The 24,327-nt window shown below is 38.6% G+C and overlaps 1 protein-coding gene across 1 annotated transcript in view; it reads right to left on the minus strand.

Moving 5' to 3' along the window:
• The window catches only part of LOC116427348 (uncharacterized), a 153,637-nt gene that overhangs the window by 27,895 nt on the left and 101,415 nt on the right, over window positions 1–24,327 (minus strand). The window contains exon 2 of the mRNA XM_076369800.1: window positions 1,016–1,298. The gene's annotated coding sequence lies outside the window, so the exon portion shown is untranslated. The remainder of the gene's footprint in view (window positions 1–1,015; window positions 1,299–24,327) is intronic.

Here is a 24,327-nt window from a genome sequence, read left to right on the forward strand (position 1 = left end):
ATTATATCTTACTATAACTTATTAAAAGGTGGAGTCGGGTAAGTGCATAAACGGGTTCTTATTAATACATTTATTCTGATTAATACATTTGTCCAAAAATATCATTTTTTAACATTTAACATTGTACCGTTACCATTAATATATTTTAGATCTGTTTATATTAGGACTTTATTTCACTAATTCCTTTGTATTTATTTATTTGTTTTATTTGAATGCGGTAAAAAGTATTTTATAGCAAACATATCGATAGTTATACTCTCGCCTCGTAGCATATGATAAAATGCTTCAAATCGGTTTTAATGGTCGGTTGTGCGCATGTGCCCCATTTTCGGGGAAAGTGCACAGTTGTTGGATTTTCTACAATTTTCTTGAAAAATTAAGATATAAGTGAAATTGGCGTTTTTGTCAATGTCAATTAAAGCGTGTTAACTCAAATATTCGTTGATTTCAATAAATGTTAAAGTATCATAAAACAAATTAAAGATATATGGGTTGAAAGTCGAACTTACTAAAAACTGGGGTGCACTTATTCCACTCCGCCTTACATCTTATTACATAATTACAATAATTATCATTGAAAAAGAAAAGATACTATCTTTATGTTTGATGGTTTCTAGTATGTATCGTATTCCTTCACCTATTTTGAAAAGTTAATTATATATAACTTTTAGAATCCCTTCAATTAACCCCTCGACAATATCGTATCCAACTGAAAGTTAACCGAAATTCAACGAATCTACGCTTATTTTCGTATAAATTGAACGTCACCTTTCTATTATCAATCTATTCTATCATCTACAACATGTTTCTATTATTTTCTTTACCCAATAAGTAACTAGCAATGCAGTAATTCCATCGATCATAGTTATCGAATAAAACGCAGAGCGAGGGGTTAATAGAGACGAAATCCAATGCACGAAATGTCTCGTCGCATTCGAAAGCGTTTCGATCGTGCGTCCTGTCTCAATTGTCGGAGACGTACTATGCATGCACGTCTCGCTCGAACTTTACGAACCGTCCATTGCTGCGCACGAGTCCGCCGTTGCCATGGCAGACTCCGATGTCCGCCGCTAATGCGGCCGCTGTTTCAAATCGTGATTTAAGACACCGCCGATAAATCCCTCGCGAAATCACCATCAATTCACGGCGCGGCGGTTGCGCATCGGCACGGTGTCCGGAAATTACACGATTTCGGTGAGGCTCCCAGCCTTGGCCCGGTTCCTCTCCATTCCGTCGATGTCTTCCGCCGCCATTGCCACGGTTCCCCGCCGCTCTCCCGCCGTTCCCCGTCAAACTTTCTGAAACAAACAACCGCGTCCCGTTGCGATTACCCGCCATCGTGAAACGGTTTTTAACGGCCGCGCCGCCGTCCCGTCGCTCTTTCGATAAATCAGAGATCCGCGCGATTAAGCGCAACAGCTGTGCACACAACACGCTCCGAGTAACGCGCTCGTAGATAATCTAATTGCCCCGGGTGTCATAAATCTCTTCTGTCCGATCATAAATATTAATAAACGATTACGCGCGCGTCTCGCTGATCGACGTCGATGCGTTTCGACATTCTTCTCTGTGTGCGATACCACTTTCTAATGGTACGTTTGCGGGTCTGTTGTACAGTTTATTCTATTCTTAGGGTAACTGACGTTCAGCGAGATCTTGGAATTTAGAGGTTTAACCCCTTGTGTTATTTACTCTCGCTGTTGACAATTTGGAAGACGCGCAACGAAATTTTCTGTTCTGATTTCAATGGAAACTTCATTTGAAGATAACAGTAAAATTGTTTTGATATGTGGGGAACGAACAACGTTGAGTTTCGTTTAACCGTTTGGGTGCTAAACAACTTTTGTGGATATTTACCGAAAAGGCGGAAGTGATTGGGTGTGTATACAAAAAGATTAATAAGAGTACTTGTCTAATGAGATCACAAATGTTGTGTTATTACGAAAAAATATCAAAGAATAACATTTATTCAAATAAATTCACTTTGATTTATTTCTTGAAAAGCATAGTAAGAAAATTATAATTGAAACGGTTAATATAGAAATCGTCAATCGAGGTCGATGTAAATATCTAATGAATAATTATAACGTTCGGTATGCGTTAAACTGAGGTGTTCTTGAATTTTTGAGTTTCTAAATGATCGAGGACGTCCGATTTCCCACCGATGTTTCGCTCGAACGAGCAATTTACACGTACGCTCGATGAGTAATTTTTATTTCGAGATCCTGCACGATCAAGTACGTCTCGATGTAGGTAGATTTTTTGTTACACGAAGGTCGGGGCATTCGATACGGAGCCATTAGTAACTCGACCCCCTTTCGATTCCGTCGAACCGATATTGGACTTTTAAGGCGCACTGCTGCGCATAAAAATTGCAACGAAAAAAATTCAACTGAACCGTGTAATCCGTTTCCCGCGTGTATTTCGATTGGGACGGTGTAACGGTCACCGGAAAAACAACCATCCCGGAGGAGCTGCTTAATATTCATTAAAATTCTCCCTAGCAAGGGAGAAACGTAACACCTCCGTTAATTCATGTTTTCTTAGTGTTATGGCTCCCACGGTTCCCAGTGTACTACAAACTTTCAGCCAGAGATTCCGGACAAGCGGTTGCATTAATTTCATTGTTATGCGAGTTCCTTTGCTCTTGACTTCCTAAATGCAAGCACGTACTAACAGCAATGCGAAGGAATAATTTATTAAGAGAAGCTAAAGACGTGTATTATTAATTTATCGATAAAACCGCAGCGAATGTTTTCCTTTAGAGAAATTGTTTTTCTCTCGATAATCGTCCATACAGAATCACCTTCTACTCCCAACTGTATTTCCCTTCGAAATCTCCAAAATATGTTCAACAATACCCAAACATTCTTCCAACATCCAACAATCTACTAAAACAAACGCCTCGCTGAACTAATAAACCGTTCATCGTTTGATGCTCGATTCAACCCCATCGACTCCGAAAATCCAGCTCGCGAGATTCACCCTTTCCCCAAATAACATCGTGAACTCCATACAAACGTCCTCCCTTGTACATCTTCCACGGAAACATCTGTTAACCCCTTAACTGGAAATTACGAGTCTCTCCCGCACGTGGTCTCCGTAGAAAAATCGATTTCATAAGGAGTGAGACTTGTTTGCTTTGATCCGTGGGTAATGAACAACATTGATCGCTGTTCAATTAGAAGTCTTCGTCACAACTGTTCTGCTATTATCAATTTGTTATCTTTAAACGAAACTTCCACTTGAAGTAGAGTGGACAATTTTGTCTTTGGGTGGCACGCAGTGGCGCCTTTATGGCGAAGGCACATATATATAAATATATAAATATATCTATATATATTATAAATAGATATCAATATTTTCAGTTGCCTAGGCAATCGTGGCTATACAATACTTATGACATGTAATAGACAACAATAAATAAATAAAAATAAATAAAACTAAATAAACATAAATATAAATAAGTATAAATAAATAGAAGCAAAATAAATATACATAAAATAAATATAAATAAATAAATAAAATAGATAGCTATATACAGATAGTTAGTTAAATATATGGGTCTCTTTCATAAAGTTTCCTAGTCTATAAATAAATAAATAAAATAGATAGCTATATACAGATAGTTAGTTAAATATATGGGTCTCTATCACAAAGTTTCCTAGTCTATAAATAAATAAATAAAATAGATAGCTATATACAGATAGTTAGTTAAATATATGGGTCTCTATCACAAAGTTTCCTAGTCTATAAATAAATAAATAAAATAGATAGCTATATACAGATAGTTAGTTAAATATATGGGTCTCTATCACAAAGTTTCCTAGTCTATAAAAAAATAAATAAACTAGATAGCTATATACAGATAGTTGGTTAAACATATGGGTCTCTTTCACAAACTTTCCTAGTCTATAGTAAACACCGAGCTTCAGTTTAACTCTTATTTCGCCATTGAACCGCCCACGTCGTCCCAGCGATGATGAACTCGTAAGGTTCGACGGCCAGCTTCGCGGGACCCGATCTCCATAAAATGGACTCCACAGGACGCCGTCAAAGAAACCGTTGCAGAAGGGGAAGAAGCGACGCGGGGGGGAGGCGGAGCTAGTTTATATTCACCCGCACGTCTTCCATTATCACGAATTTGCAATTCGGATGCGGCCCGGTGTTAAAGCTTCCAGAGACAAATGACCGGTGGCAGGGTTAACCGCGCCGACCGGCAAGAACGTTTCGAGCTTATCAAAATCAACGTCCCGCTCGCGCTGGCCCGTTCTTTTTCACGCCGGCTCGTTTAATTAATTCCATGCCGCGGAAGCGTGTTTTCTCGCGCGTCCGTCCATTATCCGGCGGGTTTCCAGCCAGAAAGGCGGGACATTGTAATTAAGGTACGCGGCGCGGCCGGCGGCCGGCCATTTTCGCGGGATTTCAGTAACGGCGTCATTTAACTCGGCAACAGGGAAACGCCGCCGGTAATCGAACATCCCCGGAAACGCGTTTCCGCGGCGCGAATTTATTAATAACGCCGAGCGTTACTCGAGATTTACGGGGATAAATAAATACGCGTTAGCCGGCCGACGCGGCGCGTTATAATGACGAGGCGTAACGGGGGAGCACGTATCGCGGAGATTTATTAATGGCCGCGGAGGTTTTATCGCGGAGGTGCTCGACGGATTGATTTCGGGCAGAGCTGGACAACCTTTTGCATAATATACGCGAGTTTTGTTGATAGACAAGTAAAGACGCGCCATGCGACTCGAGCACCTCTTCGACTTTCCTGCGTTCACGGTTGGGGTGGGAAAATAGGGATAAGGGTAGGATCTGCTTCGCTTAGGGGAGAAAAAGGGGTAACTCAATCTCGCAATTCGATTAATCCTACATCTTTATTTCTACCGGTGGTGTCGGAACGCACCTTTTGAAGCTTTAACTGAAAATTATTTTCTCAGTTTCGTGATTTGTCCTCGATTGAATTTTGGACAGTTCCTGTGGTCAATTTTGTAATCGTTATTCGAAAAGTCGAGAAGTCAATTCAGAATATACGGTTAACACCTTGGCTTATGATTTCTTTCTGAACTCTGATCGACACGGTTGCTTTGTCATGAATGATTTATTGGAAAAAGAGAAAAATTCTAAACATACGTTATGCCTATATTTTCACTTAAGTATAATACTTGATTATAGAGGAATAATATTTACTTTGAATTCGAATGAACCGAGTATTATATATATTTGTTGGATCGCGTTGAAAATCTTCATCACGAGTCTCGCACGTTGTTGTAGGACAAGGGGTTAAACTCGGAAAATAATTTTCAGATGAAATTTCAGGAGGTGCCATTCGACACCTCCGGTGGAAACAGTGTTAAGTGCGCTTAAAAAATATTAGAAAACCATTAAAGAATGAAAAGATTGTTCAGAATCGTAGCCGATATAACTATTAACCCTTTTGTGCTCGAGAGATGACTCTCAGTCACCATTGGATATGACGTACAAAATTATAATTTTACATATAATATTATGTTTCGTACAATGCATCGATATGCGAAAGATTCAAATAAAATAGCTATGTTCCTTAATTTTCGTTCTCTCGTTTATTAATGTCGAAGAACGTCGTTTACATCTCATTGAGGTATATCGCACGTTTCTAGCGAGAAACTGTCGAGTGCAAAGGGTTAATTGAGTAGAATTAGAACGGTGGATATAACGGGAACGGTACATCAGCTACGATTTCATTCGAGAGGGTTTGAAAAAGCGGTCGACGTCGATCTTCTTCGAGGAGCCGCCATTGAAGCGGCATCAATGAGTGAAACGGACCGGCAATTCTTCACGGGGAATCACGTTTCTCGCGTGCGTTTGCAACTGTAGCTTACTGTTATCGAAAGATTGATTAAGAAATCGTTTGCTGTTGATTATTCTCTTTTAGCACTATTCCTACCGCAAGCAGTCGAATGACTGTTTTTAAAATTTCGATTAGAATCTCCTATAGACAACGTAATCGAATCGACTTTATACTTCACGACTTTTCCTGAAATATATGTATAAAACATTCTTCAATATTCACTCCTTTTTCTATTGTTTATTTCCTGAGAAGAATTTGTAGTCTGTCTTACCTACCACGACCGGTCATTTGATCGCTAGAACGATTTATATCTTTTTGTAATAGTATTCTCTCGAAGACTCAATTCCGATACTATAAAGTCGTTACAAACGAAAGGTAATGCAGTTGCGGCATGATTTTAGCCAAAAAGTGCTTTACGGCACTTCTAAGTGTTTACAGTTCTCGCTCGCCTATCGGCCTCGGTAAAATCGGTAAAATCTAAATGTCGGAGGTGGCCTTTACAGGTATTTTTTAATATCCTAGATTTAGCCGGGATAAATGCATGGATTTCATATAAAGCATCCACGGGAGAAGAGATTTCGAGGCAGGAATTTTTATTTCAATTGACAGAAGAATTTGCCATTGAATATGAATAAGAACTAGAGTTAGTCAAAGAAAATCAAGCAACACCCGTCACAAATACAAGTACAGGTTCACGCGAACGGAAACCATGCTAAATAAGATATTGCACAAACAATAAGACTAACGAAATCTGTCTAAAATGTAAAAAGTACGCGTGTGGGAGATGTACAATCGACAAACCTATTTGTAAAAAATGTGAAAACTATATTAAAAAATATTGTGCTAAAGAGCAGTCATTTGACTGGTCGCGGTAGGAATAGTGTAAATAGACTTAATCGAGCAGGTTTTAAAATAACCCCTGGATGCATTTCATCGACGATCAGTCTTCTGCGTGAAATTTACGCTGTATATATGTATTTTACAATGAATACGATTCAGCGCAGAGAATAATAGGGAAGCGTATAGATATTAAGAAGCTTGGGCAAGATTCTTTGCTGCAGGCAACTTGGCACTGTCGATTGATGCTCGTCCGGAGTACTTTCAATGTTCAGCATCAGACACGATATTCTAGGCAAAGGGTTAATACGGTTAAGATCGCTAATGCCCTGTTATCTTCAGAGAATATCAAAAGAAAATCTGCATCACGGTGCTCGGCGCGGCGCGGCCCCTTTCATCCCCGGCGATTGTCTTTTTGCAGCCGGAGAATATGACGATTTTTTACAGCGTAAGGTCTCCGCGCAAAAATTCCTCCTTTCAGCGCAGCGCGCATTATTTCCATCCTAGGCTCAGTCAATTATCCGAGCGAGCGAGCGGCGCGCTTCGATTATAAATAGAGACGCCAGGAGGATTTTTCACGGCGATCTATTACGAAGAGCCGCGCGAAGTTCGGTGTCTTCGTGAAATTGTCAGGGTTCCGCCGTTGTTAATCGTCTCAGTCGTTATTAAGCCGTCGACCTCCGCGCAGGAGACGTTTAATCCGAACTTATTAACACCTTGAATGCCATCGGTGACCAATCGACTCGAATCACTGTAGTTCACTCAATTAAACGACGATTATTTGAGAATATTTCTGTGTTATAAATAATGCTACCCAATGCGGCGACATTCAGCTAGACGGGCGATAATAACGCGATTCAATCGAACGATCGAACATTTCATTTTTTCCATTTCCTGTACATTGTTCTTTGAAATCGCACGGCATTCAACGCGCTGACAATGGAATTTTTGCTTCGATCGTCGCTTTGAATCCTTCGCGATCGCTCGAGAATTTCGAGGGAAAGGTCAAAGTAAAACCGCTTCTGTAAGCCACGCTGTTATCTCGTCTTATCCCGTCCTCCATGGAGTTCCAACGTCATTTAAATTATCTCGCGCAAGTTCCGCGGATTCTGAACAAAATTATTCTTCCTGGACTCCGCTTCTCCACGCTATGCGTGTTTCCACTGTTACGCGTATCTTAATCTTCCTCCGTTTAACCAATTCGCGTTGTATTCCCCGTTTTCTGAGAATAATTACGTTCAAATCAAAAGTAAATCATCGAATGAATTACACCGGCGTTGCAGGCATTATATCACTCTCCTCCGAACAATAGGAGAATCTATCGTTGCTCACTTTGGAACAACGAAACCGCGAGATTTTCATTCTACGTGTAAAAAGGCGGGCGCGAACGTGCCGCGAAGATGGCGAGCACGAACAGAGTGAAGACGACTGATGACTACGCTCGAAGAGGAAATGTTGGGAAGGAAAATTTAATCTTAAAAGGAAAAATCTAATCGACTGCTCGCGGTAGGAACGGTGTTAAATCATCCGCACGAATAATTCCTGTATACAGATAAATATTGTAGGATTACCGATCAGCTGTCGGTCATTCGAAACATAAACAACCGAAAGAGTGAGTGATCGAGAGAACGAGTGAAAGAGAGTGCGAGTGTAAATAAGAATGAGAGCGAGACATTAGAGGCGATGATCGCGGGGTCCGTGTGCGTGAGTATGTGAATGAGTGACTGGTGTATTGGGAGGGATGCATGGGGAAAGGCGCCTTTTGCTCTTTGTCTTTTGCCATTTTGATTTTGTGTCGGGCGTGAGAATTGCGAGTTGGAGCAAACGAAGTAATACAGAGAGTATTGAGAGAGTATTGTGAGCGTTACGAGTATTTAATTATAAACTGAAATTAAACTTGAGATTTACTTTAAACCTTGCCCTTGATTCGTTACAAATCCCACAATATATTAGGCAAGCTCGCGATCGTTCGTATTCGATGCTGCGTCACAGCACGATCCAGTGTCAAACACTTCCGCGGCGCGCGGTTTCCTGTAATGTTGAATCGATTTTGGTTGCCACGCTCATTTGCGGAATAAACACTGGCGAACAACGCGGCTGGTGATTTAATTCGCAAACGAATTTCAGCTAATTTCATTTCGAGCGCCGGTGCACTGCAATTTGCGAATGAAATCTCATTCCCCCGCCGTTACGTGAAACGTCTGCAACGCTCGCGCTCGCCCGCGGTCAAATCGTGATACGGTTGACAATACATAAACAATAAATATTTATATACGGCACTTGACACGTCGACTGCCGCGAGAAACAACAGCGTTTTACGTATCAGTTGCCCTTTTGTATCAAAGATGAATAGGAAGAATTATTTATTATTTACTTATTATTTACAGTTACTTACGTTATTGAATATTTATTATACAATGAATATTTATATTACGTTTACTTGTAACGTGGAACGTTTGTATTACATTTATTAGTTACTTACGTTATTGAATATTTATTGTACGTTGAATATTTATATTACGTTTACTCCTAACGCTGAATATTTATATTACATTTACTAGTTATTTACGTTATTGAATATTTATTGTACATTGAATATTTATATCAAGTTTACTTGTAACGTTGAATATTCATATTACGTTTACTTGCAACGTTGAATATTTACATCAAATTTGCTTGTAACGTCGAATATTTATATTAGATTTACTAGTGTGGTATTAATGGTTTTTATATATGTTTATAAAGAAATTTAGAAAAGTCAATTTAAATGCTTGGTAATGCTTATACTGAAATATAAGCAAACTGAAATCTTGATAAATACACAGAAATTATATAAAGAAATTTAGTTAATAAATCGTTCCCTGAGTCGAACCTCGTCAATTCTTCCCTCCCCAAAGATAAAAGCGCTTTATTTTCAAGAAATATTCCCCGGGCCTTACAAAGTTTGGCTGGGGGTAGATATACAATAGCGCATTTTGGCGGAGACAAAATGTAATAAATTATAGTATAATATACAGATATACATACGTTAGCATAATTAAATGTGTGGTTGTGGCTATGTTATGTTCCCTCGGTCGAACCTTGTGGATTCCTCCCTCCGCGAAGATACTACGCCACGAAACTCCCTTAAAAATAACCTCCGCGTTACATCAATCCGAAATTTTCTTCTCCAGCACGTCACCCGTTACCCAACAGTTCCGCGCGCAATTTCCATTCGCCGCGCGCAATCGGAATGGCGGAACTTCCTGCGAGTGTGCCGGATAGAAAACCGTCGAAGACACTCGACGCGGATTTCCTTTCTCCCGTAGCGCTCGCCGCCTGATTTCATACGGTAAAACTATAAAATTCGATATTTAATGTTATACCTTATAACTCATCGATTTCAAAAAATTCGCTCCTCGATGTACGTATAATTTCTCCTCGAGTTAGTTTCACAAAGTATCGTGTGTATCAGAAAATATTAAAGTATTCCTGGCGAAAAACTCCCGAGTGCAAGGGGTTAACAAAGAAATTGATGTAGCAATCGAAAAATTGAATTGTGAATTAGTAAACGTCAATAGCTGCACTCTTGTGGTTCCTATAGAAAAATCTCAATCTATTTACTGCCAAATTACATACACTGTTCCTGCATTTAGTTTCTTATCAATGAGTGCAGTTTACACGTAAACATTCGTAACTTGGAATACCCGCTTAAAACAGGTTTTCTCTATTCTTTAAGGATACGAGATATAATTCAGCCTAATCTGCTGAAGGTTTTGAGTTCTCTGAAGAATCTTCGTCCGCAAAGGGTTAATAATTCTATTGAAACAAATATATTTTGTAACTTTGAAGCTACAATGACGTTCAACGTAAGCGTTTGCGTGTACAAAAGTTTAAGTTGATCAATTATTTAACGTCGTTCGTCGTTTTGCAATGAAAAATTGAATAAATCAATTGAACCCAGTACATTGATATGTGACTTCGATGTTACATGTGCTTACAGAGGGTTAATTTACAATTGCGGGGCGGTTCGTTTCCCGACGAAATTCGCTGGCCGTCACTCTCGGATCGCCGGAGGTCTAGGCCGAACCGGCCGGATCGTTCATCAAATATTCACCGCCATAAGGCGACATCGAATATTTTCGTGTAGGCCGCCATATGGCGCGCGAACGGACAGATATTGCCTTTTAACTGATCCACCCTCGCGTCCTGTTCCGGAAGGTGTTCACGATTAACGCCTCGGCGGGCGTGGCTTTAATTCTCTGAGAAATATTCACGCGTTGTGCGATAATTAGCGGTTCGTAATACCGCGATGATCCGTTCTAAATAAACGTTGCCAATATTGGAACACTCGCGTTTGAATAAATCTCGGTTATAATTTATTGGTTAACTAACTTGCTTTATAATTTATTCGACAATTCTGCGTATGCTTTCGCAATCTATCGCAATTGTTCCATACAGTATAATGATTCCGTTGCGCTGCTTCCTAAACGACTAACGATCATTAACACGTTGAAAAGCAAACTGGGAATCTATATCAGTATTTTTATTTGAGAATCTGTTTGTAGAAAAATTAAGCTTGAATATTAGTTTCATGATTATAATCGAACCTTGCGATCGACGGATAATTACACGTGGAAACACGAATAAATTTCTGCTTCCTAAACGATAAACGATCATTAACACGTTGAAAAGTGTGATTCTATATAGAAGAGCAAACTGGGAATCTAGAATAGTATTTTTATTTGAGAATCTGTTATTTGAAAAATTAAGCTTGAATATTAGTTTCATGATTATAATCACGAGTAAATTACGCGGAACACAGTCCTCCATCGAAACATCCGCCGGTTGCCCGAAAGTAAGAAGAAAATCCGAAACACTCGCTTATTCCGCGAGTTTCCAAACGATTACGGCTTCCGCGACATGAAAAAACAGAGACATTAGATAATCGCTGACGCTTCTCCCCGGCTGGTTCTCCGGGGCTCCCGTCGCGGTCGCGCCTCCGTTCATCGGAGGGCTTAATTAAATCGCGGGAAAAAGAGTTGAACGCGAATGGTGCAAAGGGGAGAAGAAAAATCGAAGGGAGGCTCCGCCGCCGACGGGATCAGCGGGCGGCCGGATTGGATGTTCAATCTCAAAGTTGATTATCGAACCGTCCACCCCTCCCCCGCCCTCAATCAAGCGTCAGTTATATCGGAAATCGAAACGGTTGCCGTAGTCGGAGTCAAAAATACAATCGGCCGACGAAAAAAAGAAAGACTCGGTGGGAGCACCACCGCTGACACCAATCTGTTGTGCCGTTAGTAATTCCTACCGGAAAAATTCGTTTTCCGTCCCGATGATTGGTTCCGCCGGTCCCTTTGTAAAAAATTCCGGCTCGAATGACTTTTGAACCGGTGAGCGGGACGTGGGGGAAAAAGAAGGAACGACGCGGAGATTAATTGATAAACGTTCCTGTGTGTAAGGGTTTTCATTTGACGCGGCTACATCGGCATTTTGTAATTAGCTGATGCCACCGATGCCTGATGCGCCGCTCGTGCTTTTAACCCTTTGCACTCGAAAATTGTTTACTGCGAATATTCAATATTTCTCGGTATAACGTAGATAACATTCTTTGAGATGAACTACTAAGGAAACATGTAAATTATTTCTTTGCACTCGAAAGTTGTTTACTACGAATATTCAATATTTCTCGACGTAATGTAGATATTCTTTGAGGTGAACTACTAAGGAAAATATAAATTATTCCTCTGCACTCGAAAGTTGTCCACTGCGGGTATTCAATATTTCTCATTGCAATATAGATAACATTTTTTGAAATGAAATACCAAGGAAACATGTAAATTATTTCTTTGCACTCGAAAATTGTTCACTACGAGTATTCAATATTTCTCGATGTAATGTAGATAACATTCTTTGAGATGAACTGCTAAGGAAAATATAAATTATTCCTCTGCACTCGAAAGTTGTTTACTACGAGTATTCAATATTTTCATCGTTACGCGTATTAGCAAAGAAATAATTTACATGTTTCCTTAGTAGTTCATCTCAAAGAATGTTATCTACATTACACCGAGAAATATTGAATATTCGGGGTAAACAATTTTCGAGAGCAAAGAAATAATTTATATTTTTCTTGGTATTTCATTTCAAAGAATGTTATCTATATTGCAATGAGAAATATTGAATATCCGCAGTGAACAACTTTCGAGAGCAAAGAAATGATTTATATTTTCCTTAGCAGTTCATTTCAAAAAATATTATCTATATTGTAATGAGAAATATTGAATATTCGGAGTGAACAACTTTCGATTTTCCTGTTCTTCGCCCTTTGCCCTACGATTACCCTGGCCGCGCAGTCGATGATCGAATGACGGTCGCGTGCTCGGAGCGAATCACGTTAAACCTCGCCGGGTCCCGTGCAACAGAACACGGAAATTGCGCGAAGATCGAACGACGACGGAAGAAACGACCGGCTGGAACTCGACGGAGACGAGATTCCTCTGTGACACGGGATCGCCGAAACGACGGGGTAACGACAGGGAAATGACGTGATGCATATGCAATGGAGATTGTTCCACGGATCTTGCCCAGGGATCCGATAAGATCGCCGATTCCCTGGCATTCGGCCGAGCGCTACGGGAAAAAGGAAATCCGCGTCGAGTGTCTTCGACGGTTTTCTATCCGGCACACTCGCAGGAAGTTCCGCCATTCCGATTGCGCGCGGAACTGTTGGGTAACGGGTGACGTAACGCGGAGGTTATTTTTAAGGGAATTTCGCGGTGTAGTATCTTCGCGGAGGGAAGAATCCACAAGGTTCGACTGAGGGAACATAACATAGCCACAACCACACATTTAATTATGCTAACGTATGTATATCTGTATATTATACTATAATTGTATATCTACCCCCGGCCAAACTTTGTAAGGCCGGGGGAACATTTCTTGAAAATAAAGCGCTTTTATCTTCGCGGAGGGAAGAATTCACGAGGTTCGACTCAGGGAACGATTTATTAACACTAGAACTACCAAGCACTTAAACTGACGTTTCCAAATTTCTTTATAAAATTTCTAACTGTGTATTTATCAAGATTTCGATTCGCTTATATTTCAGTATGAGTATTACCAAGCATTTAAATTGACTTTTCCAAATTTCTTTATATAATTTCTAACTGTGTATTTATCAGGATTTCAATTCGCTTATATTTCAGTATAAGTTTTACCAAGCATTTAAATTGACTTTTCCAAATTTCTTTATATAATTTCTAACTGTGTATTTATCAGGATTTCAATTCGCTTATATTTCAGTATAAGTTTTACCAAGCATTTAAATTGACTTTTCTAAATTTCTTTATAAAACTTCTAACTGTGTATTTATCAAGATTTCGATTTACTTATTTTTTAGTATAAGTATTACTAAATCAACTACTTTAACGATTCCTCACAGAAGCATCAGTACTTTTTCAATAATTGTGACAGAAGAAATCAAGAATGGGTCATTCGCACCCATCTGGTAGTTCTAGTGTTAATTCTGAATAATCTTTTCATTTTTTAATGGTTTTTTAATCTTTTCTCAGTGCACTTAACACTATTTCCACCGAAGGTGTCAAATGGGACCTTGAAATTTTCTTAAAATTATTTTCCGTTTAGTCGTATATTCTGAATTGATTTTTCTACTTTTCCAATAACGATTATAAAATTGACTACAGGAACTGTCCAAAATTCAATTGAGAACAAATTATTAAACTAAGAAAATAATTTTAAGTTAAAGCTTCTGTTAATATATAAGTAGTATATGAAGATCTGTGTTCAGACAAGTAGTGTACATCGACGAATAGTCCCACAAGTACAATATATAAATCAACAGTCAGACAAGTATTATATACGAGTGAAACAACGGTGGAATATCTACATCAACAACCAACGAAGTAGATTAAAGGTATCAATGGTCAGACAACCATCATGGAATCTATACAAGTGGTACAAGTAAATCATTGATAACACAAGTGACACAGTAAACTTTGCAGAAACAATTAACACGACCAATTAGAAAAATCCTACTTAACCTCAAGCGAACCTACCAACCAATTATACTAAAAATATTTATTAAACCAATTGCAACACTTAATCTTACAATAACTTAATACGTTGACTGCCGCGAACGCGGTACCGTCGACAATGCTCCGCACGGTTCGTATTTACGGCGTCGCGAAGGACAAAGGGAAATAAATTTATACGCTCGTGTACCGCGGAAATTGAAACACCGGCATTCAGATCATGCACGGGAAGAAATGATTTGTAAGCCCGCGAGCGTTCGCTTCGCTATTTGCCTGTGATCGTTTAACTGTTGTTCCAATGATTCGATCTGACCTTCTTCGGTGACTTTGTGCAAGCGATTTATTATTATACTTTTACATAAATAATTACTTTTGCAACTTCGGTAACTACCACACCGTTCTAGAATATTAACCCTTTGCCCTATGATTTCTTTCTGAACTACTTTCTTACTCATAATTTATTGAAAATAAGAGAAAATAGTCTTACGCTACGTCAATGTACGCTCTAGGGTATAATCACTGATAACAGAAGAATAATACATAATTCGCATTCAAACGAATTGAATCATCTTCTTGTTGTTGAATTCTGTTTGAAATCTTCACCACGAGTCTGACACGATATTGTAGGACAAGGGGTTAATGACAAAGTAGCCGTATCGATCAGAGTTCAGAGAGAAACCATACACCAAAGAGTCGATCATTTCCCAACGAAGCGTCCGTACCTCGGCAACAATCGTAAAAGAAATTCGGAACTGTTCATTTCGACCCGTCTGGTGGTTCCGGTGTTAATGCCATTCGCCGAGGACGTCCTCCATTCGTAATCCGGATGAATATACACGTATTCACAGGGTGGCTCGACGCGCCGTGAAAAACCGAGTTTTACGTCGTTTACATCGACGTGACTTTCGAACTAAAGTGGACCAAGCGGAGTCCGCGCTTCGGTACGGAAAATTAATGCGGCTACGTGAGGCAAACGCGGCCGATGATAACCGACACGTTCCGCTTTATAAAGTTATCCAGCCCATCACGTAACTGCACGATCTCCGCGTGATTCAGTAACTTCGTTGCGGTCTTATTAAATTTTCTTCACCCGTGAATATACTTTGCCGCCAGTCGATGATGTTCGCGTTATATTCGGAATTTCTTGAGTTTCAACAACAACCAGTTGAGTTACTTACGCGAATCCTGTAGTTCCTTCAAGATTCATTGAAATATTCTAGTATCATGGTTTCAACCCTTTGAACTCTAGGCTCCCGCAACTTCGGTAACTGCTGCATCTAGAATATTAACCCCTCGCCCTATGATTTCTATCCGAACTGTGATCCAACTGTGTTACTCATAATTGTAGTATCTAGAATATTTATTGTAGGATGAATGGTTCGTTGTGCGTGCGCAAGGGCGACCAGGTCGTATTGCGAGGGACCGGCGCCGGGATGTTTGGAAAGTAGTGTGACTGCGTTCAGAAAATCTCGAGTGGCTGAAAGAATGCGAGGAAGAGCGTCTGGAACTGAGCGACTGGACCGCGAGAAAAGCGTGTACGCGACTGCGTGAATTTTGACTATGGACGAAAGATGCGAGCGAGAAGGGTGCAAGGGTGAGAAAGACAGAGCGAATGGGGGTGTGTTAAAAGCGAGTGGAAATGCGTGCATCGGGACATTTTGGTGAGAGGCGGAGAAGATTTTTGTGCGTGATAGAGTCGTGTGTTGGCCTTATTGTTTCCTAATTCTCTTTTTACCGAAGATCCACCTTTTCAATATCTATAATAATAGTAGCCCCACTATAAAATTGGGGGCTCAGCCGGGATTACTATATAATTTATTCAAGAGACCGAAATTTGTAACGGAATTTCGAAGGAATTACAGAATCACGGGAAATCAGGCGCTCGCGAGACAGCGGTTCGCCTTTTCACGCCCGTGCTTACGTGGGAAAGCGATTCGCGCCTACGAAATTGCACTTTTACTTTCCACCCTCGTGGAGGAACCCGGCGGCCGGACGTATCGTTTGCATGTATGAAGTGCCACGAAAGCGGAGAATTTTGCGACGCCGGCCTCGAGGTAGGAGATAGCACCGGGAACAGCGGAATATAACGACACCGAGGGGCTTGTTGCAGCGGCAGATAAGAGTTTAATGTCCCCGCATGGAGGACAGTTTCGCGTCGCTTCCCACCGAAATGAGACGACATCGTGTTATTATTTTTATCACGCAACTCGGGCCGCTGTTGTTGAAACAGACCCGGTTTAATGGAAGATTCAAACGCTGATACTGATGTCCGCTGAGAAGGAAAATAATTTTAACCTGTATTGTTAACGCCACCTTAGAACGCGGAATGATACTATTTTCAACAGTTGATCATCCATTTTTTTAAAGGAACGAATTCTGTCTTATTTTCCTTTGGATTTTTGTTTTAGTCGAATAACGCACGATTTCGTAGAGGAAAATATACAAGTGGGAAGAATTAAATATGTAATATTAAATTATTTGTTTGAATTTTATTTTGGTTAAATACCGCAGGTTTTTGCAGAGGAAAATATACAAAATGGAAAGAATTAAATATGTAATATTAAATTATTTGTTTGAATTTTATTTTGGTTAAATACCGCAGGATTTTGCAGAGGAAAATATACAAAATGGAATGAATTAAATATGTAATATTAAATTATTTGTTTGAATTTTATTTAGGTTAAATACCAGAGGATTTTGCAGAGGAAAATATACAAAATGGAAAGAATTAAATATGTAATATTAAATTATTTGTTTGAATTTTATTTTGGTTAAATACCGCAGGATTTTGCAGAGGAAAATATACAAAATGGAAAGAATTAAATATGTAATATTAAGTTATTTGTTTGAATTTTATTTAGGTTAAATACCGCAGGATTTTGCAGAGGAAAATATACAAAATGGAAAGAATTAAATATGTAATATTAAATTATTTGTTTTAATTTTATTTTGGTTAAATACCAGAGGATTTTGCAGAGGAAAATATACAAAATGGAAAGAATTAAATATGTAATATTAAATTATTTGTTTGAATTTTATTTTGGTTAAATACCAGAGGATTTTGCAGAGGAAAATATACAAAATGGAAAGAACTAAATATGTGACATTAAATTATTTGTTTAATTATATTATTGTTGCACGCTGATTGTTGAATGTCACTGCAGTATGCATTATTTGTAATACAGAAATATATTTAAATAGTCATTGTTTAATTGAATGAACTATAGTAACTCGATTTGGTCGGGTCACCGGTGACCCATGTTCAAAGTGTTAAATGTACGTAAGATACATTCGTCCTGAGTTTGACGTGTACGCTCGTCATTGGTAGATTGTATTACAGATTTTATTCTAGAGATTCGCATAAGATTGTTTTCGATTATATTGATTTTTATTATTCTGGTAAATGTTGTTTTTCATTGATGCTATTATATATTCCGTCTGCGATAAAGAAAGCGCATTGTTTTACTTTCCTGTTCTTTCGTCGACTGAGACGATTCTGGAAAAACGAGAGGAGAAAACACAATGGTGGCACAGAATAAATGCAGAAACGAGAACATGAAAATAAACGTGCAATTTTCAGATAAGAGGAAATTGTTGTAACTTCCATAACATTGCGAGTTCGTTGCTAGACGCGTTTGCAAACAGTGAAATGCAATGACATCTGGGACGTAGCGGTGAGGATTATTTTTAACTGCAACGATGAGATGGCCAGCTAATGTAAATATGATCCTTGGGAAAGTTGGCGGTTTCATGGTAATATTGAACAGAATGTGCAACAAAGATAAAATTACACAACGCGGTAATGCAAATTTTACGCACTCGTTACAGTCTCAACAAGCCGAGTCTACATATAAAACTGCAGTAACAAAAGAATCTTCATTCTTTCAGTCGCCGTTTCATTTAATTCAACAAGATTATAAAACTGAAAATTCAATATTAAATTTTCTATAATTGAAAAAGATAATTCCCTCGCTTAAACTATGCAAGGTATTTACGTTGTAAAAAGTACCATTGATATTACATCGGGAAATAATGAATATTTATTGAGAAAAATATTCTAGAGTGCGAAGAATTAAAATTCAATATTAACCGTTTGCACTCGAAAGGTGATTCTCAATTGCCACTTGTTTAAACAAGATTGTAAAATAAACAATTTAATATAAAATGTTGAATAAGGTGTTATCACACGGAATGTAGAAATAAAACAATTTTGCCTATAATTTACGCAAGATGTTCCTTTATGTAAGTTGCAAATAATATTGTCAATATTTCGTTAGAAAATAATGAATATTTATAATATCGTCGAGTGCAAAGGGTTAAGTTTTACAATTCTACTCTATTGAGTCAAATGGCAGCTAGAAAATAATGAGCAATATTATTTTACTAATAATAACTAACAATATTATTCATATTTCATCAGAAAATAATGAATATTTATAATATCGTCGAGTGCAAAGGGTTAAGTTTTACAATTCTACTCTATTGAGTCAAATGGCAGCTAGAAAATAATGAGCAATATTATTTTACTAATAATAACTAACAATATTATTCATATTTCATCAGAAAATAATGAATATTTATAATATCGTCGAGTGCAGAGGGTTAAGTTTTACAATTCTACTCTATTGAGTCAAATGGCAACTAGAAAATAATGAATAATATTATTTTACTAATAATAACTAACAATATTATTCATATTTCATCAGAAAATAATGAATATTTATAATGAAACATATCGTTGAGTGCAAGGAGTTAAGTTTTACAATTCTACTGTTGAACCAAATGGCGGCCAGGAGTCGCCTCTCGAGTGCAAAGGGTTAAACACGGTTCGAACGGCGGCCGACGACAGTTGTAAGCTCAGGTGACAATAGAATATCGACGTTCCGCTCGGAGACGGGGTTCAATAATCGCCGGAGAGTCCTCCGGAGCTCTCAAGGTGACGTGAATGCGGGCGACTCGGCATGCAGGTGCAAGAATCGAGCCGTTGCGTACACTAGAATCGTGATTGCTCACGAGTCCGCCGTGGATTCTCTGCATTCACGGGCAAGTCAGTGTACCGAAGAGACACGTGCCTGATTTTATATTCTGCAGCGTCTCCACGTGTGTTCCATCGCACTCGGTGAAGAAATCTTTCGTTAACCTACATCCCCTATTTCATTCATAATATTCAACTCTGTCCGATACTCGATCGTCTCTCTCAGTAATTTCTCGCGTTTTCCAAATATTGTACTCTGCTTTGTATTTTATAAACAAACAGGAACGTTCGGTGTTTTATTGAAATTTTTGTGTTCTTCCTTGGGGATAATCTTTTATACGCATAATAAAATATAGGATATTTTGGGATAACCCACAGTATTTCAATTTCTGTAGGAAAATAAGTTATCTTGAGAATATTATTATTATATACATAGTGTTACTGTAGTATAAATAATAAAAGGGTGGATCTTGAGTAATCGAGAGCTAGGAATGAATATATGTATTTAATAAAATAAAGCTAAGACTATGGTCAAAGTATAAAATATGGAAACAACACTGACCCTCATTCTTACATTCACTCTTCTTAAAAATACCTTAACCTACGCTAAGAATTCTAGATACTACATATATATTATTATAGAATGTTATTATAATATACATAACATCAAAATTCTTTCTCTAATCAATCCCACAAAACAATCTATAAATATTCATAATTAACCCTTTGCGCTCGAGAGGAGCCTCTCACTCACCACTCGATTTCATACAGTGAAACTATGACATTTGATATTTAATATTACACCTTACAACTCATCGATTTCAAAAACATTGAAATAAAATAGCTCTGCTCCTCAATGTACGTGTGATTCCTCTTCGAGTTAGTTTCACAAAATATCGTCTTTACTTCATAGGGAAATGTTACAATATTTCTAGCGAAAAACTTTCGAGTGCGAAGGGTTAATAAAATTATTTCCTCAGTTTAATAATTTGTTCTCAATTGAATTTTGGACGTTTCCTGTAGTTAATTTCATAATCGTTATTGGAAAAGTCGAAAAGTCAATTCAGAATGTACGACTAAACGGAAAATTATTTGAAGATAAAATTTCAAGGTCCCATTTGACGCCTTCGGTACAGATAGTGTTAAATGCACTTAAAAAAGATTAGAAAACCATTAGAAACTGAATAGATTATTCAGAATTGTAACCATTACAACAATTAACCCTTTGCGCCAGAAAGGTGACTCACCACTCGATTTCATACAGTGAAACTATGACATTCGATATTTAATATTACACCTTACAACTCATCGATTTCAAAAACATTGAAATAAAATAGCTCTGCTCCTCAATGTACATGTGATTCCTCTTCGAGTTAGTTTCACAAAATATAATCTTTATCTCATCAGAAAATGTTGGCAAACAAAAATTCAGCGTTGGCAAACGAAACATCCGACTGAGGTTCAACAAGAATCGCTATTCTTCTCAACGAAAAAGTAAATTCCTAACGAAGATGCAGATTTCGGTGTGATCTGAATAATCTACACTGGCATGAACATTTGCAGCGTTCTCGCGGTCTCCAAGAAAATATTCGCAACGATAATTGCGTCGACCTTGCTTGCATGGAACGCTTCCGACCGATTTCCTCTTCCCTCCGGTCGGATTTCAGAGGGAAAACGCGCGAGTCGGTTACCGATCTTCCCCCGTGACGTGACATATTAAGTTAGAGCCCGATTTAATTTCCATGACAGCATACCGCGTGGGTGCGCGGCGACGAGCGAAAGTCGATCGCTTAACAAGCGGAGCAATTAAAAGTTTCTCACGTAGCGTTCGGTTATTTTCCACGTTCGGCTGCCTTGAACGTGAACCGAGGTTTCTGTTTTTGCTCGCGGTTAGTGACACGTGGAGTTCAGTACTTTGACAGTTCAACCCGGTCGCGTCATCTGGAGAAGTGAAAGATTGGCCCTTATCGGGAGAAGTGTTTTCTGTTGTAAAATGAGTTCGACAGTTCTAGGAAATTCGAAGCAAAGTGAAGCGATTCTCAAAGCGAATCGTTGCTTTATGATTTATTTTTCAACTGTGACGCAGATACTTTGTCAGAATTTGTTAAAAAGAGATTTCAGGTATGTTTCGTACCTATGTTTGCTCTAAACTGTAATAATTGATAATAGATAATTTCAGCAATATATTCATTGATGCATCGATCCGTATTTATTAGAGATTATTTAATCAGGTTGTAAATTCTTAGATTAAATATACATAAATGTAATCAAACATGTTTCACCTCAGTAGGAACTATAATTAAAAAATATTATCTTCTTCATTCTTCATTTATATTAGAAAAATAATCGAACATTGTAATATTATCAGCTTGAAGCAATTTTGTCAAATGTTCTCATAAAATCAAATGAAGAAAAGTTCCCACATGATGAAGGTTAATTCGCTGTCAGGATTGACATTCGTTTCTGTCAACTTTCGTCCGAAATCTTGATTGAACGTTACAAGAATCATTTTCGATGTTTTATATATTTATTGATACACTGATCCGTATTTATTAGAGATTATTTAATCAGGTTGTAAATTCTTTTTATTCATGATTCTCATTATTGAATATTCATTCATTTTTTATCTCAAATTATTTTTCTAATATAAACGAAGAATGAAGAAGATATTTTTTAATTATTGCTCCTGTCGAGGTAAAATATTTACTTTATCTTCTTCATTCTTAATTTATATTTGAAAAATAATCAAACATTGTAACATTATTAATTTAAAGCATCATAAAATCAAATGAAGAAAAGTTCCAACACGATGAAGGTTAATTCGCAGTCAGGATTGACACTCGTTCCTGTCAACTTTCGTCCGAAATCTTGATTGAACGTTACGAGAATCATCTTCGATGTTTTTCAGAGTAAGAGTTGACGCGCGGATAATTCCGCGATCCATTTACGGTGTCAATCAAAACTGATTATTTGTGTTCCCTTTTATTATTCATGGAATGTACGCTCGAGAATTCCGTCGTAGGCGTTCTTCGGCGCCGCAGTGCTGGCAACGTAGGCGTCGAACTCATCCGCAACCTCTGGCAAGCCGCAAACTTGATAGCGTGTAGCGAATGAGACGAACATTTCGAGAATCGATCGTATCAAAAGAAATATAACATTAACCGTTCGCAAACGCGAGAGTATCCGTTATTTCGGTCTTCGACATCGCGATTCACGCTCGGACTCTACGTTTCACAGTGACAGGGTTAACGTTGAACTGGTTTGTTCGTTTTAACGAAAAATATAATTTCACAATTCAAATTACAAAATGTTGAATTAAAACATTTAGTGTAACGATACCTTCGTACATTCCGACAGCGTCCAAAGGAATTCACTGTCAAATCTCAATGAAACATAAATTCCCGCGATAAAATTGCAGACCGCCGAGTAGAACACCGCTGGAATTTTATTAATAAGGATCCCGGAGTGTCCATAATTCACATTAGCTCGCGTCGCCGCGAGATCTTTCCGTTATACCCGGAGAACACGTCGGCGCGCAGCGTGCGCCGGCCTGCTCTTCTTTCAGAAATCCCCTCCCGCCCCGCCCGCCGCGGTAATTGGAGTTAAAATTCTCTTTCCTCCGACAGAGGACCGAAACGTTGGCCAGAAAATTTCATTACGGGACACGCGGGGGAAGAACGCGCCCCTGGAACGGAAGTGAACGTTTCATTTTTCACGGCGCATCGGGCCTTCAAGAAAATTAATCTTGACCATGGGAACCTGCCACTTAATTATTAATCGTTCAATTTTTCCTTTTACCTCCGTCGGACCACGCGGATATCTGCCCGGCGAAATTGACCGTCCATCGGTCAATAATTACATATCAACCACATTAAACACTCAGTACATAATTCTCCCGTTAACACTAAAACTTCCGAGCAGTTAAATTGAGTTTTCGTAATTTCTCTATAGAAACTCCAAGAGTGCATCTGTCGAGGCTTTAATTGATTTAGATTTCAGGTTGTGTGGCGCTGAATCGATTTCTTTAGTAATTTTTCAGAGAAACATTCGTCATCTTTTAAATAGTTGCAAAAAGAGAACGTCAGGAATGGATCACTTTAACCCGTCTGGTAGTTTTATTGTTAACCCTTTGAACTTTGTAGGCTCCAATATCGCACCAGTTGTAATATTAAACATTGTAATGAATCTTAAAGAAACTACCCTGAAATTATTCGATTTTCCGCACTTCCAAATTTTGTGCTAAGAAGGAAAATAAAAGATCGAAGAGATGTTATAGCATTTCTAATTTTCGCTAGGAATACTATAGAAATTAGTTGCTGATCGATTACAAAACAACCTGGACTGCTAAGGGTTAAAAGCGTATCAACACAATCACCGACGCTCGCGTTTTTAGTAGCTGAAATTCAGCAAGCGTTCAATGTGTTAATATTTTATTTAAAACATCGATACAGTTCGTGAGCGAAGTATGACTGAAATTTCCGTGGCACGGAACGCGTTAAGTAGATACTCCAAGTGCTGCTCCATATTCAGGGACAAGTTCGCTAAGGAGGGTTCGTTTAAGGAATCCGACGGATTCGCCTCAGCATTATCGCGAGGTAAGACTGTATCGGGGGTGGTTTCGTCCCGTCGGCACGGGACCTAATTAA

Source organism: Nomia melanderi, chromosome 8 (genome assembly GCF_051020985.1).
Source record: "Nomia melanderi isolate GNS246 chromosome 8, iyNomMela1, whole genome shotgun sequence".
Taxonomy (NCBI): domain Eukaryota; kingdom Metazoa; phylum Arthropoda; class Insecta; order Hymenoptera; family Halictidae; genus Nomia; species Nomia melanderi.